A 13,846-nucleotide genomic window follows, 5' to 3' on the forward strand; every position below is an offset into this window, starting at 1 on the left:
TTGAAATGCAGAAAATCTGTGCTTCAGCATATTATTAGAAACATGGACGAATGTAAGAGCATCTGAAATGACCATGAAAATTGACGTGTTAGATACAATTGCATTTTTAAGTCATTCAATCAAATGCTTTGTAATAAAGTGCTTTCAAAACTGTGGATTTATTCTTGATAATGGTGAAGTTTGTTATGACAATTCTAGTGAAAACCAAACTCCGATTGAGAAGATTGATGCAGATAATTCTGTGAATGCAGAAGATTTTGTGAATGTTGACAAGAATGCTTTAACAGAAACTGATGAAATTGATTTAAAATCTATAATAGAATCGCAAGATGGTAACAGTGCAAAAGATTCAGAAGATGAACAAAATGGAAAAGATAATGAGGAAATAGAAATTCCTACTTCATCGCATGTGTTAAGTTATATTAATGCTATCAAACTGTATGCAAAACTGAAGGGGGCAAATGAACATTACAAAAAGGCCATATAATTAGTTTTCTTTTAACCACACAAGAAAGCCCATTAAAAGAATGAAACAGTTGAAATTGGACACTTTCTTCAAATAAATTTAAGATTTTGTGTACTTGTGTATATTTTGAATGTCTATTTTTGTTCTTATTCTAATAAATATAGTATAAACAGTATAATAACTATTCACAAACATCTTACTTCCCTTGAGCCAAGCAAGTATAACATTCCGCTCAAAAATTATATAAATTAAGGAAATGTATGTTCACTGTCTAAGCCGGAAAACCTCCTTATGCCAGAAATTGTACTCAGTCGCATGCAATTTTGCCCTGCAGGTTTTACTGTATATGTATCACAGACCAAGAAATTAGCAAGGAATAAAAGTTCTACAATTACCAATCTATGCCCTGAATGATTTAGTGATTCTGTAGACAAGCATGCATGTATACACCTAGTTGTATTGCAACAAACTTTTATTTTAAGAGTTTATTTCCTTATTGTAAGTTACGCTACTAATTTTATTAATCAAAAAAAAATTTACACTCAAAATAAGCTCCAATTCAACTGATGAGACTTTTTTCTATTGTTGTTTACTTTACAATTTAGATGTAAATTAATTTATTTTTCAGTATGCACAGCTCTTGATTACAACACCAAACAATAATCACATTTTTTATTTACAGTATTCCAAAAGAGATCTTACTAATAATTTGTATATAGAATCACCTATTTTGAATTTTAATAAATATTTATAAATATACACTACAATTCTATTAGTTTTATTAGCAAAAAAAAAAAAATTAATATCCTGATACAGTGATAGCTTGAGGGGATTATCAACCAATATGTCATGATTCTTTTCTTCAGTTACATTAGTGACTGGCTTCCTATCCATAGTAAATGTGCAAATATTATTATCTATACATACTACTACCATTAACACTAACGGTATTATATGAACCATTACTTCTACTAGTATTTCTCATTAATACTGCTAGCACTTTAGTAGTATATGGGATTGAAAGGAACAGTACACTACACACTTTGTGTTTAAAGTTCAAATTTAATTAATAAGAGGCTATAGTTAGGCTAACAACGCAATAACATTTAAAATATTTTGCTTATGGTTACCTATATTACGATAAATTATAATTAACTGTGCAACAAATTATACTGTATTACATGTATAATAATATGTATTAATAATACTATTATTACTAATAAATATTATTACTTATCGCAATTACAAGTTACTACTTATTAGGCCTAACAATTCTCTAATTAATATAAATAAACTCTCTCTAATACTTAGTATTAGAAACAGTAAAACATTTTTTACACCATTAAATCCTTTTAAATATGAAATATTCTTGTATAAAAAAGAAAACAAAAACTGAAATGACCTTAACACTGTCTTGACAACTAATGATTTCACATCAGTCTATTTTCAAATACACAAACATAAAATTTCACTTCTTCCGTCGTTCTAGGTCTAATCTACCAAGGTTATGTTAAATATCGTGACGTCACGAACAAAAATTTTTAGGAAGGAGCCACTGATATTCAATATGTCATTTTATAACAAAGAATTATAAAAACTAAATATATATAAAATAGATATGCACGTTACTTTATTTATTTCATCATTGCTTTCACTTATAATTCAAATTATGTAAAAACCTAATCACTGGGATATTTTATTTTCTTTATACTCCTCAGTAACTAGCAGTTTGCTTGAAGACTTATACTAATAAAATTCGGGGTTTGATCTCGAGGTAACCACAACGTCCTCAATCCTTTTTTTCAGCACTATGTTTAAACAGTAAACACAAACACACATTTCAAAGTTTAGCAAAATATATTTCAATATGAAAAATGAATATCAGTAAACACTTGCTCAGTAAATTAAATTTTCATTTTGGTTTGGACCATAACGAATATCGACTTGGAATGTAAAGCAAGGGGTTGATGATTTAAGACCCTTTGCGACAAAAAAGCGCAAAGAGAGTATTTCAAAAGAAAGTGTTTGCAATTAAATACAAGAAAAGCTACATTTTGTTCGTTTGTCCATCAAGACAACAAAGATGCTCTTATTGCTTCATATCATGTTAAGTTACAGTATTACAAAAGCAGGTGAAGCTCATGCAATTGCTAAAGATTTGATAAAACCATATTCAAAAGATTTGGTAGATTGCGTGATTAATGAGAAATTTCTTAAAAACATTAACTCTATGCCCCTTTCTGACAATTCGGTTTGTCGAAGAATAAAAGATACGTCAGCAAATTGTTTAATGGAGTTAATAAGGTGAGTAAAAGTAAGTTCAACTTTTTCGCTTCAAATGAATGAATCAACAGACGTTGCAAGCTATGCAATGTTTTTGTGTTTGTTCGCTACATTCACGAAGCAAGCTTCAGAGAAGACATACTAATTTGCAAACCTTTGCCTACTCAAAGAACAGGAGAAGAAATATTAAACTGATTGATTTATTTATGGAAGAACATGAGATTCAATGGCAACTTTGCTCTAGTATTTGCACTGATGGAGTTGCAGCTATGACTGAAAAATTTTCAGGCGCATTGGCACGTATAAAAAAGAAAAATCCGGACATCGAGAGTATTCACTACTGTCTTCATCGTCATGCACTTGTAATAAATTGAATGCCAGAAGACTTAAATGAGGTATTGGGTGATGTCATAAAAATAGTTAGTTTTATAAAATCAAGTCCACTTAATACGAGGATCTTCAGTTTTCTCTATGAGGATATGGGAAGTTTGCATAAACATCTGCTGCTTCATATTAAAGTCCAATGGCTTTCTCGGGGAAAAGTGCTTGGTCGGTTTTACGAACTGCGTGAGAAGATAGGTCTCTTTTTATCTGAATGCCATTTTGAACCTGCATACAAATTAAGGGACGAATGTTAGATACTGAAAGAGACTTACCTCTCGAACATATTTACCTACATAACTGAAGTGAATGTTACAATGCAGGATACCAGGGTAACGTACTTCAAAGCTCAGAGTAAAATGGAAGCGCTTCAACGTAAACTAAAACTAAGAGTTGAATGTATACTTATGGAAGAATTTGATAACTTCGAAAATCTCAATGTTTTTTTACTTATAAATGAAATTGACCGATTGTTTCTATTTTCAGTGTATTTTTGATTAAGGCTCCGGAATGTTTTTTTCTTTCTGATCTGTAGCTCCGCAGGTCTAAAAAGTTTGGAAACCCCTGACCTAGAGAACGTTTTGAGTTTGACTATTTTGTTAATCGCGAAGAATAGTGATGACAGGACCGTGGTGCGAGCTAGATTAAATATATCTTAGCGGTAAAACATAATGAATCCATAATTTTTTTGCTTGAATGTTATACTTTACTACACTTTCCCGCATGGAAAGCAAATGAAAAAGATCATACGTTACTCGTAACAATAAAGCATTTTGTAAGTCGGATCCAGGAGTTATTTGAGACAAATAATAATTGGAATGTACTTTAATCAGCCTATTTTCTACTTAAGCGAAATTTAAATATTGTTGGAAATATTTAAATGTTTTAAAAGGGATGGAATCCAAAAACTTATTACAATTGGAGTTTATTTTAAGGAGGAAAAGGCGTTTATCTTACCAGATGTGTACTAACGACTGGTGGCAAGAATTAACAGCAAAGTCAACAATGTAGTTAGTGCAAAAGGTGGACTAGTATTTACAGACCGAGCCAGAGTTGATTTCATTATATTATTCACAAAGGTATTTCACTAATTTGGCATTGAAAGCCAATTTCAGGAGATAGGTTTTACTTGTTATCATCACTAGTCTGTTCGTATTAACCTATTTTATTCCAGAATTTTGTTTTATTTACTTGGTCTACTATTTTAATAAAAGCAAATTATTTCCCAAGTAGGTGCTGCAGGTAATTAAACGGCAATTTCAAATGGGGGAAGTTTGTAAGCTTGAACACTTATATTAATTCAAACTTTCAACTTATATTTCTTCGTTCTAGTCTCATTTTAGGTGTAAAACTAACGATACTTTAAACACTGTGGAAAGTGCAATCATAATTGATGTAAAGACCCTACTTTATTTGATATATATATATCTAGCTGTTATCAGCAATATTTTCAATCTAGAATGTTATTGGAATTTCTGTTTTTATTTAGCTGGGAGTAAGTTTAACGTGCCAAGCGTGTTAAGATGTTTGACTCGTAATCCGAGGGTCGCGGGTTCGAATCCCGGTCGCACCAAACATGCTCGCCCTCCCAGCCGTGGAGGCGTTATAATGTTACGGTCAATCCCACTATTCGTTGGTAAAAGAGTAACCCAAGAGTTGGCGGTGGGTGGTGATGACTAGCTGTTTTCCCTCTAGTCTTACACTGCTAAATTAGGGACGGCTAGCGCAGATAGCCCTCGAGTAGCTTTGCGTGAAATTCAAAAAGCAAATAAACAAGTTTAACGTATGGCGATATGCGTAGCTTCTCTGGGTAGAATTTTTTCGAAAGCTGATGAAACAATGTGATCCATACATAAAAACGAATTAGTCTAGCTAGATTTATTGAGTTTGTTAGTGTTTGTTTGTTTGTTTGTTTGGGAATTTCGCACAAAGCTACTCGAGGGCTATCTGTGCTAGCCGTCCCTAATTTAGCAGTGTAAGACTAGAGGGAAGGCAGCTAGTCATCACCACCCACCGCCAACTCTTGGGCTACTCTTTTACCAACGAATAGTGGGATTGACTGTCACATTATACACCCCCACGGCTGGGAGGGCGAGCATGTTTAGCGCGACGCGGGCGCGAACCCGCGACCCTCGGATTACGAGTCGCACGCCTTACGCGCTAGGCCATGCCGGGCCGAGTTTGTTAGTGAGTTAATGAATAATCATTACATAATTTTATATGTTTGTATAATTGCTAATAACTCAGTTAGCTTAATATTGTGAGTTTATATTTAATAAAGAATTGGAGATACGAAATTACAAAGTAAGTGAAATTTCTATCGTAATTTCATTTGTAAAGAGGCCAATCAGAAAATGTTAGTTATTTTAACTTTGGAATTTAAAGTTTAAGAAATAAAACGCTTTTGCTATCATTTGAAGGAGATGAGATTCACATTATTCTTTCTTGACAAATAATACACAAAATGATTAAAATAGTTTTACTTTTGTTTGAATTTAAGCACCAAAAAATACTATGAATTATCTATTTATAAAAAAACAAAAACTATGACAATAATATTTTACTTAACAACATAGTGAAATGTCGTATCTAAAACTAGGCCTATGATGAATTTCGGATTTTATGTTGAAGATATTATTTACGAAATTAAGTGAAAGTGGCAATAGTAGACGTTTCGTTAAAAAATAAGTTAATGTTACCAGAGGCGTAGCTAGGATTTTCAGCGCCCGGGGACAAAGTCAGTTTTCGCGCCCCCTCGTGACAAAATGTAAGCCATAATTCCTAATTATGTAACATCAATTTGGCACCCCAACCCCCGATGCTACGACCGTGGACAGATGTATCCCCTTGCCCGCCTCCCCTAGCTACGCCACTGAATGTTACGTAGACTACACGAATCATCATTTTCATTAAATAATCCAAGATATCCCTCTCCACAACATCAAGTCCTTTTCTAAACTGCCAAGACTTCAAATAATCAACAATACAAATGTATAAATTGAAGAAAGAAAGAAACAAAATCAGCTGAATCCAGTAATATCGATATTTGGCAGTTTTATGTGAATAGTTTGTTTACTAACTGGAGCACACATCCCTTGGATGGAAGTTATGTAAATTCCTCGTTAATGAAAGGTTATCTTAGAGCATTAAAAGTTGTTTCTCTTACATCTAATTGTTTAAAAAACGCCAATAAAAACTAAAAAATACAAAACGTAAAAGGCAACTTCGATTACATCTCTACACGGATCCAACAATTCTTCGTGCCAAATTTTATAAAGATCCATCAACAACAAAAACAAAAATAAAAACGCCCATAAAATCTTCAAAACACAAACTACAAAACTTTATGTGTTTTTCCACATAGTCCTAGTGAACTTTCACATCAGTTTTGGTGGAGATTCATCAATATCCTGTGAAGTAGTTTCATGGACAGACAAAAAACATCAGTATTAAATTTATATAGATTCATTGTTGAAATTACACGAGTGTTCTGTTATATCTAAACCAATTAGGCACTGATTTTTTAGTTTATTTGTTGCATTCATCACCTAGTAACTGTTATGAATTCATTAATAGTACTGATTTATATTTTATGTATTAGTTAGTTAGTTATCACCATTAGATTCCATCAAGGAACATAAGGCCGCAATCGCTTGCGAATTCTTCAACAGGTGTTTAAGTGAGTAGGTTGTTAGCCCACTGCACCGAGCCGTCCCTAATTTAGCAGTGTAAGACTAGAGGGAAGGCAGCTAGTCATCACCACCCACCGCCAACTCTTGGGCTATTCTTTTACCAACGAATAGTGGGATTGACCGTCACTTTATAACTTCCCCACGGCTGAAAGGGCGAGCATGTTTGGCGCGACGGGGATGCAAACCCGCGACCCTCAGATTACGAGTAGCACGCTTGGCCATGCCGGGTTATATATAAAGATAAGTAAATTAAAGTAAAACAGCGTAAAATCCAAGATATGAACAACCGCCAGTATTAATAATGAAAATTTAATGCGGTCCAACACTCAACTAAAAAATACTCAGACAAAAGATGTGAGTTTGAAACTAGTTATTCAGTCGATTAAGAATAGTGCAAGACCATCATGACAAAAAGTTGCTACCTACGGCCTAAAGACAAAAATTTATTTTGTCTACAAGAGTGCTTTTTATGTCAAAAATGAAGAGATGCCATAGACGGAAACATTGACTAATCTCAGTACTTTTACAGTTTCTACGTTCTCCAGCACTCTGTCATGTCCCGAACCGTCCAGTAGCTGGATGTCTAGACCTTAAGAAGACACTTCTATTGGGTTGGATCTGTATAGAAATTGTGTAAATCATGTGAACTGTACTATGAGCGACAAAGTCAATAATAGAAACAGCATGGGCAACAACAGAAGTATTGCATTGGGATATCAGTTGAGATAGTTTCTGTTATTATGCCTGGTCTTTTGTCATATAGCAGCAGTGGAAAAAAATACATCTTGATTGTGGTGAACAATTTTACCAGATGGCAGAAAGCATATGCTGTTTCTTACTAGGAAACAGATATTCTAGAAATACGATTAATTATTCAACAAATTCGTTTCGAGATTTGAGGTGCTCATGAAAGCACACTTTAGATGGAACTTTCAGTCTTTTTTGTGCACATGTTCCAAATAAAAAATGCGACCGATGCAAAGCTTATCCAGAACAACTTTCTTCTTCCAATCCTTTTTGGAAACAAGACAGTCAGAGAGCAACAGGAAGTTTGATCTGGAAAAGGTATTCCAGACCCGTTTTTAAACTTTCTGTGCCTTTTGACAAGCAAGACTTCACTTCGAACGAGGATAGCATGGAAAACAGGTCATGGTCTTAGGAATAGATTGAGCAACTGCCTGAACAATACAATCAGTCACTGCTACCACACAATCATCTATTGATGGCATTCAAACAACGACAAAATCAAATTCCGAAAGAGCAGTAAAAGAGAGCCAGCTGGTCCAACTTCCACTGAGGCACTGTCGGGTTGCAACTACCACCGTCAATCTCCCTCAAAATGGTAAGAAAATGATCACTGCCCCATGGGTCACTGTCACTGGCCTGGTCCATCTTCCACTGAGGCATTGTCGGGTGGCAACTACCACAGTCAGTCTCCCTCAAAATGATGAGAAAATGATCACTGCCCCATGAGTCACTGTCAGCTCTCCAAAACAAGCGAGAGGAAAGTAAAGAGGAGGAGATGAAGAGATCAATGGCATTAAAAGACTTATCAGGTTCATAGAAACAAGTATAAAAACTTATACTGAGGAGACAAATGTTGTGATCCGAGAGCATACAATCTAAAGAACGTCACCACTCATCTGTATTTGCACCATCCCAGAGGGGATTGTGACCATTAAAGTTTCCCAGTATTAAAAAGAGAGGCAGCAACTGTTCAATAAGAGCATTGGTTATAAGTCTCTCCAGGAAGCAGGTAGGAAGAACAAACAGTGATGGTACGATCTAAAGAAACAAGGATGGCAAAGGCCTCCAAGGTGTATAAGACAGCTAAGACAGTGTGGGCACATGCTGATCAATCAGCAACACTATCCCTCCATACACTCGTCCATCACACAGCCTGTCACTAATGCGAGGCATTAAAGATTGTAACTGACACATTTATAAATTTAGTTTTAAATGGTTTATTGTATACCTACTAAAATAAATATATACCTGTGTTAGTTAGTCATCACCATTAGATTCCATCTAGGAACATAGGGCCGCAATCGCTTGCGGATTCTTCAACAAGTATTTAAGTGAGTAGGTTGTTAGCCCACTGCACCGAGCCGTCCATAATTTAGCAGTGTAAGACTAGAGAGAAGGTAGCTAGTCATCACCACCCACGGCCAACTCTTGGGCTACTCTTTTACCAACGAATAGTGGGATTGACCGTAACATTATAACGCCCCCACGGCTGGGAGGGCGAGCATGTTTGGCGCGACGCGGACACGAACCCGCGACCCTCGGATTACGAGTCTTACGCCTTACGCGCTTGGCCATGCCAGGCCTATATACCTGTGTATCATATTATTACTCCAGGGCGTGAATTGAGGACTTAGCAACGGGCATTGAACATTATTAACGCTGATCACGTAGAGACATCTGGAGGAAAAAACTTGACCAAACTATAGTACCAATAGGCACAAGTACGAAATATCATCTAAGAAGGAGGAGAAATTACATACAGAAACTGAAACATCTGATATTGCAAAAATTACATAAAAAGAACAAAATGTACTGTTAGAGGGAAAGAAGAGGTCAAAGGTATACTTGACCCTCCAAGGTTCAACAAAATCGACTCTAAAAATCCGATACTTTGTTGATTATAAGAAAAATAAAACATTTTTAGTGTACTGCAAAATTTAGATTAAAACGAAATAATAAAAATTAGAGTTGTATACTGATTAATTTTGATTTATTGTAACATTTCAAATTTAAAATAATTAAATTCAGTATTTAAGAAAGTATCATAATTTATACCATATATTTCTAAAGATAGTTTTTAATAAACTCGAATTAGCTTTCATGTTTAACACGCTGAGATGAAAATTTGATTTCTATACACCGCAATAATAACTTTCGATAAATATTTGAACGATCTGATTAGTTGCTTCAAATAAAAGCAATTGTAAAATGACAATGGTAAAAAAACACCTGTTGATGTATTAAGTTCACAGTCACTACCTATGTTTTCTTGAATTTATCAGCTTTAATAAATATATCCCTACCCTAGCGTCTCAAAGGTGAGTCAGTCGGCTTGTAACGCAAACAATTAGGTTTCGATACCCGCGGTGGACGGGTAAGTAACCTAGAGTTAGTTTATTTTGTAGCTTTGTGATTTTACGGCAAACAAATTCAATATATTTCTTATTCCTCCAGTTTTTTATTTAGGTTCATTATATAAAAATTAAAAGCTTTTTTGTTTGAATTTCGCATAAAGCTACACGAGAACTATCTGCGCCAGCCGTCCATAAATTACTAGTGTAAGACTATAGAAAAGGTAGTTAGTTATCATCACCCACCGCCAACTCTTGGGCTACTCTTTTACTAACAAAGAGTGGGATTGATTGAAACATTATAACGCCCCCACAGCTTAACGAGCGAGTATATTTGGAGTGACAGGGATTCGAACCCGCAACTTTCGGATTACGAGTCGATTACCTTAATCACCTGGCCATGCCGGGTCTTGTATGTTTGTATTTTGATTAATTGTATGATAATTATATGATTGTATGTTGATTAATTGTATGATATTTATATGCTTCTATTTAGATTGATTTTATGACAATTAAATGCTTGTATTTAGATTCATTGTATGATAATTATATGCTTGTATTTAGATTCATTGTATGATAATTATATGCTTGTATATAGATTCATTGTATGATTATTAAATACTTGTATTTAGAGTCACTGTATGATAATTATATGCTTGTATATAGATTCATTGTATCATATGTTACATTCGATCTTATAACCATTTCAAACCAATAAACAGCTGTGATACCAACTGTTTTGTTAGTTTAAATTTTTTTCCTTACAACAAAAGTTTTAGAACAGTAAAACTCAAAAATGTTTTTTTTTTTTTTACTTCAGGGTTAGGAGTATATTTAAATTTGTTTAACATGGAGTCCGGTACCCGTTGAACAAAAGAGCTATGCGTTCAACATCCTACGTGGTAATAGTCACTGGTTACATTACTTAATTGGCGTAACATCCCACCACACTTCCTCCCAGCAACACAGTCGAAAATATTAGGCTTGTAACGCTAAAAACCAAGTTTCGATAACAGTGGTGAGCAGAGCTCCGATAGTTAATCGTGTAACTCTGCGCTTAACAAGCAAAATAACTGGCATAGTCAGCAGTTTGTTTCCCTAGAAACAAGAACATGCAAGTATATTTTTAGAACGCAAAGTCTCGTGAAGTTGTTGAAAGTGGTGTTTCTTTGTAGCTTCAAATCCGACTGAATACGAAAAGACTTGTTGAAAATTTTTGTTCCAAAGGTATGATGAAGGAATTCCAGTTCACTACATAGCAGGAGTAAAAGACTTACATTGGCGGTTGAAACCAAGACACTACAATTTTAGATTTCTCTGCGTTAGATTTCGTTTAAAGGTATAGTCTGTTTTTCATTTACTCTTAAAAAATGTGAAGTTCGTAAATTAAAATTGTAAATATTTATTGCGTGATGTATATGAACTTTGTGATAAAAATACAGTTATAAAGTTTCTTAAAAAACTGAAAGTTTGAAACAACTGTAACAAAACTGAGCAGGGAAAAGTATTTTTTTATTATATGTAGAAAACTGAAAAAGATTTGTTTGTTTGTTTTGGAATTTCGCACAAAGCTACTCGAGGGCTATCTGTGCTAGCCGTCCCTAATTTGGCAGTGTAAGACTAGAGGGAAGGCAGCTAGTCATCACCACCCACCGCCAACTCTTGGGCTACTCTTTTACCAACGAATAGTGGGATTGACCGTCACATTATAACGCCCCCACGGTTGGGAGGGCGAGCATGATTTGGCATGAGTCGGGCGCGAACCCGCGACCCTCAGATTACGAAGCGCACGCCTTAACGCGCTAGGCCATGCCAGGTCCCTAAAAAGGAAAATGGTTACTTAAATTCATAATAGTTAGCACCACAGTCAGAGATATATTACTTATTATTGTTATACAGTGAATTTAATACTGTATTATATACTATGTAAAAAAGTATTTTTTAAAAAATAATACTGTAAGCAAGATTTAGGTGTTTAGAGTCTACAAAATGTCGGCTGTATTCTATTTTTTTTAGAAAAAATTAATCCTGTTCAAACTAAGAGTAAAATAAAAAAATTTTTCTTCTAAGTTCAGAGAACGGTAATCGTTAACACTTTCTCTTAGCTTGTCATAGCATTTTGTCATTAAACACAAAATGTGAGTGTTTAATAGGAAATTACAGAAAGTTAACAAATATTCATTCAGTTAACTAATTGATATGTTATTTATTTTACTTCCCCTCAACTCAAAAACTCAATACAAAATACATTTTCTTTGAGTTTCATTTGTTTGAAATTAAGCACAAAGCTGCATAATGTGCTATCTGTGCTCTCCTCACCACTGGTATCGAAAGCCGGTTTCTAACGTTAGAAATCCATAGACGTTTTTTCTTTGTTAATCTACCCTAATAGAGGGCGTATAGATAAAAATACGTCAATCTTTCGATAGTTTTCTGATAATGGCTGTACTTGTCTGGATAATAAAGAAATAATGTAGACATACCACTTTCTCATTGGAGGAATTGAGGCAGATGATCTAACAAAATGCTTTAATTGTTATCATGATAATTCACATTCTATGAAATATAAAAAAAAATGTTCACTTGATAAACAGTTACTAACATTTCTATCAAGGGGATTTTTTAAAATTATTTCCACAATATCGAATAATAATTAATAAAATATACTAATCACATTATTCAGCTCATCCCAAAACTGGATCTAAGACACGTGAAAATTTAACCACTGAAAGTTACCTTCCACAATTTAACTTCCAATGTTAAGTTTGTTCGGTGTGTCATCTAAAATAAGGAATCTTCTTCATAAAATGTTTGTAACTCTTTCGAAAATATGGACCAATATCTTCAGTAAAACTGTTATATTCTAAATTTCAATATAAAGAATGTCTATATATTCAATAAGTTATAAGTACTTTTTTTCATGTGTTTCACTTTCTTTCGAAGTCTGTTGTTTTTGTAATCTTATTTTCGAAAGCACTAAAACAAATTTCACAATAAATATAAAATATCCCATCTATATTATAGTGGTCATTTGGAGAGGCTACCTTGTTTTAACTCCTGAAAGAAATAACCTTCAGCTAGTTGACCTGATGAAGAATGGAAACCACAAAATATGGTCCATTACAGTTTAATTATTCGTGTAAAATATTATTTCTTAATAAATCTATGAATTGTATCATTTCTAAAAAGATTTCAATTTAAAAGGTTGTTGGCTGTGCACAATATTATGTTCATTATTATGAATAAACTGCTGTTTCAGTTATTCTAATTTGTAAAATAATCTCGAGACAAAATTAATAATATCCTAAAATGATTGGAGACTTTGATGTCTTTAATTTGTATGAAGAATCAGAAGAAAATGCCACGTTGTGAGTAAAATGTCTAAATATTTGATATTGGCTTTTGTTGTGTTTATTATTGTTTATAGTTTAGGTGGCAAAGATCACATTGGTTTAAGCCTAAAATGTCTTAATATTTGTGCTAGATACAAAACATTGAAAATAGTACTTTAAAAAAAATACAGTATACTATACATCAACTGTCGAAAGCGACGACGATGTGTTATATACATGTATGCGTGTAGAATTAAGTATATCATAGAGTTTTAGCTTTTAATCCCTTTTCCCGAACTGGTATTGTATGGGCGCAGCCATAATGGATCTGGATTGTATTTCTTTGATGGTCAGGGAAATTCTGAAAAGTTTGTGACTTCTGATGATGAGTCAAAGCAAGACATATCAAGTATTGGTTTGTTTTGAATTTCGTACAAAGCTACAAGAGAGCTATCTGCGCTAGCCCTCCCTAATTTACCAGTGTAAAACTAGAGGGAATGCAGCTAGTCATCACTACTCATCAACTCTTGGGCTACTCTTTTACCAACGAATTTATGGGATTGACCGTAACATTATAATGGCCTCACGGCTGAG

The 13,846-nt window shown here is 34.1% G+C and overlaps 2 protein-coding genes across 5 annotated transcripts in view; one reads left to right on the top strand and one right to left on the bottom strand.

The window, feature by feature from the left end:
* The window catches only part of LOC143244738 (TGF-beta receptor type-1-like), a 64,713-nt gene extending 62,734 nt beyond the window's left edge, over window positions 1-1,979 (bottom strand). Inside the window, exon 1 of the mRNA XM_076489950.1 lies at window positions 1,869-1,979. The gene's annotated coding sequence lies outside the window, so the exon portion shown is untranslated. The remainder of the gene's footprint in view (window positions 1-1,868) is intronic.
* Window positions 1,980-10,884: 8,905 nt separating this feature from the next.
* Window positions 10,885-13,846, top strand: part of LOC143244744 (myosin light chain kinase, smooth muscle-like) — a 34,153-nt gene continuing 31,191 nt past the window's right edge. For 3 of the 4 annotated variants that reach the window (XM_076489964.1, XM_076489983.1, XM_076489993.1), the window contains exon 1: window positions 10,909-11,259. The gene's annotated coding sequence lies outside the window, so the exon portion shown is untranslated. Of the gene's footprint in view, window positions 11,260-12,944; window positions 13,036-13,846 lie in introns of all 4 variants that reach the window. The other variant, XM_076489975.1, reaches the window with a different exon arrangement.

This window comes from Tachypleus tridentatus, chromosome 1 (genome assembly GCF_004210375.1).
Source record: "Tachypleus tridentatus isolate NWPU-2018 chromosome 1, ASM421037v1, whole genome shotgun sequence".
Taxonomy (NCBI): Eukaryota; Metazoa; Arthropoda; class Merostomata; order Xiphosura; family Limulidae; genus Tachypleus; species Tachypleus tridentatus.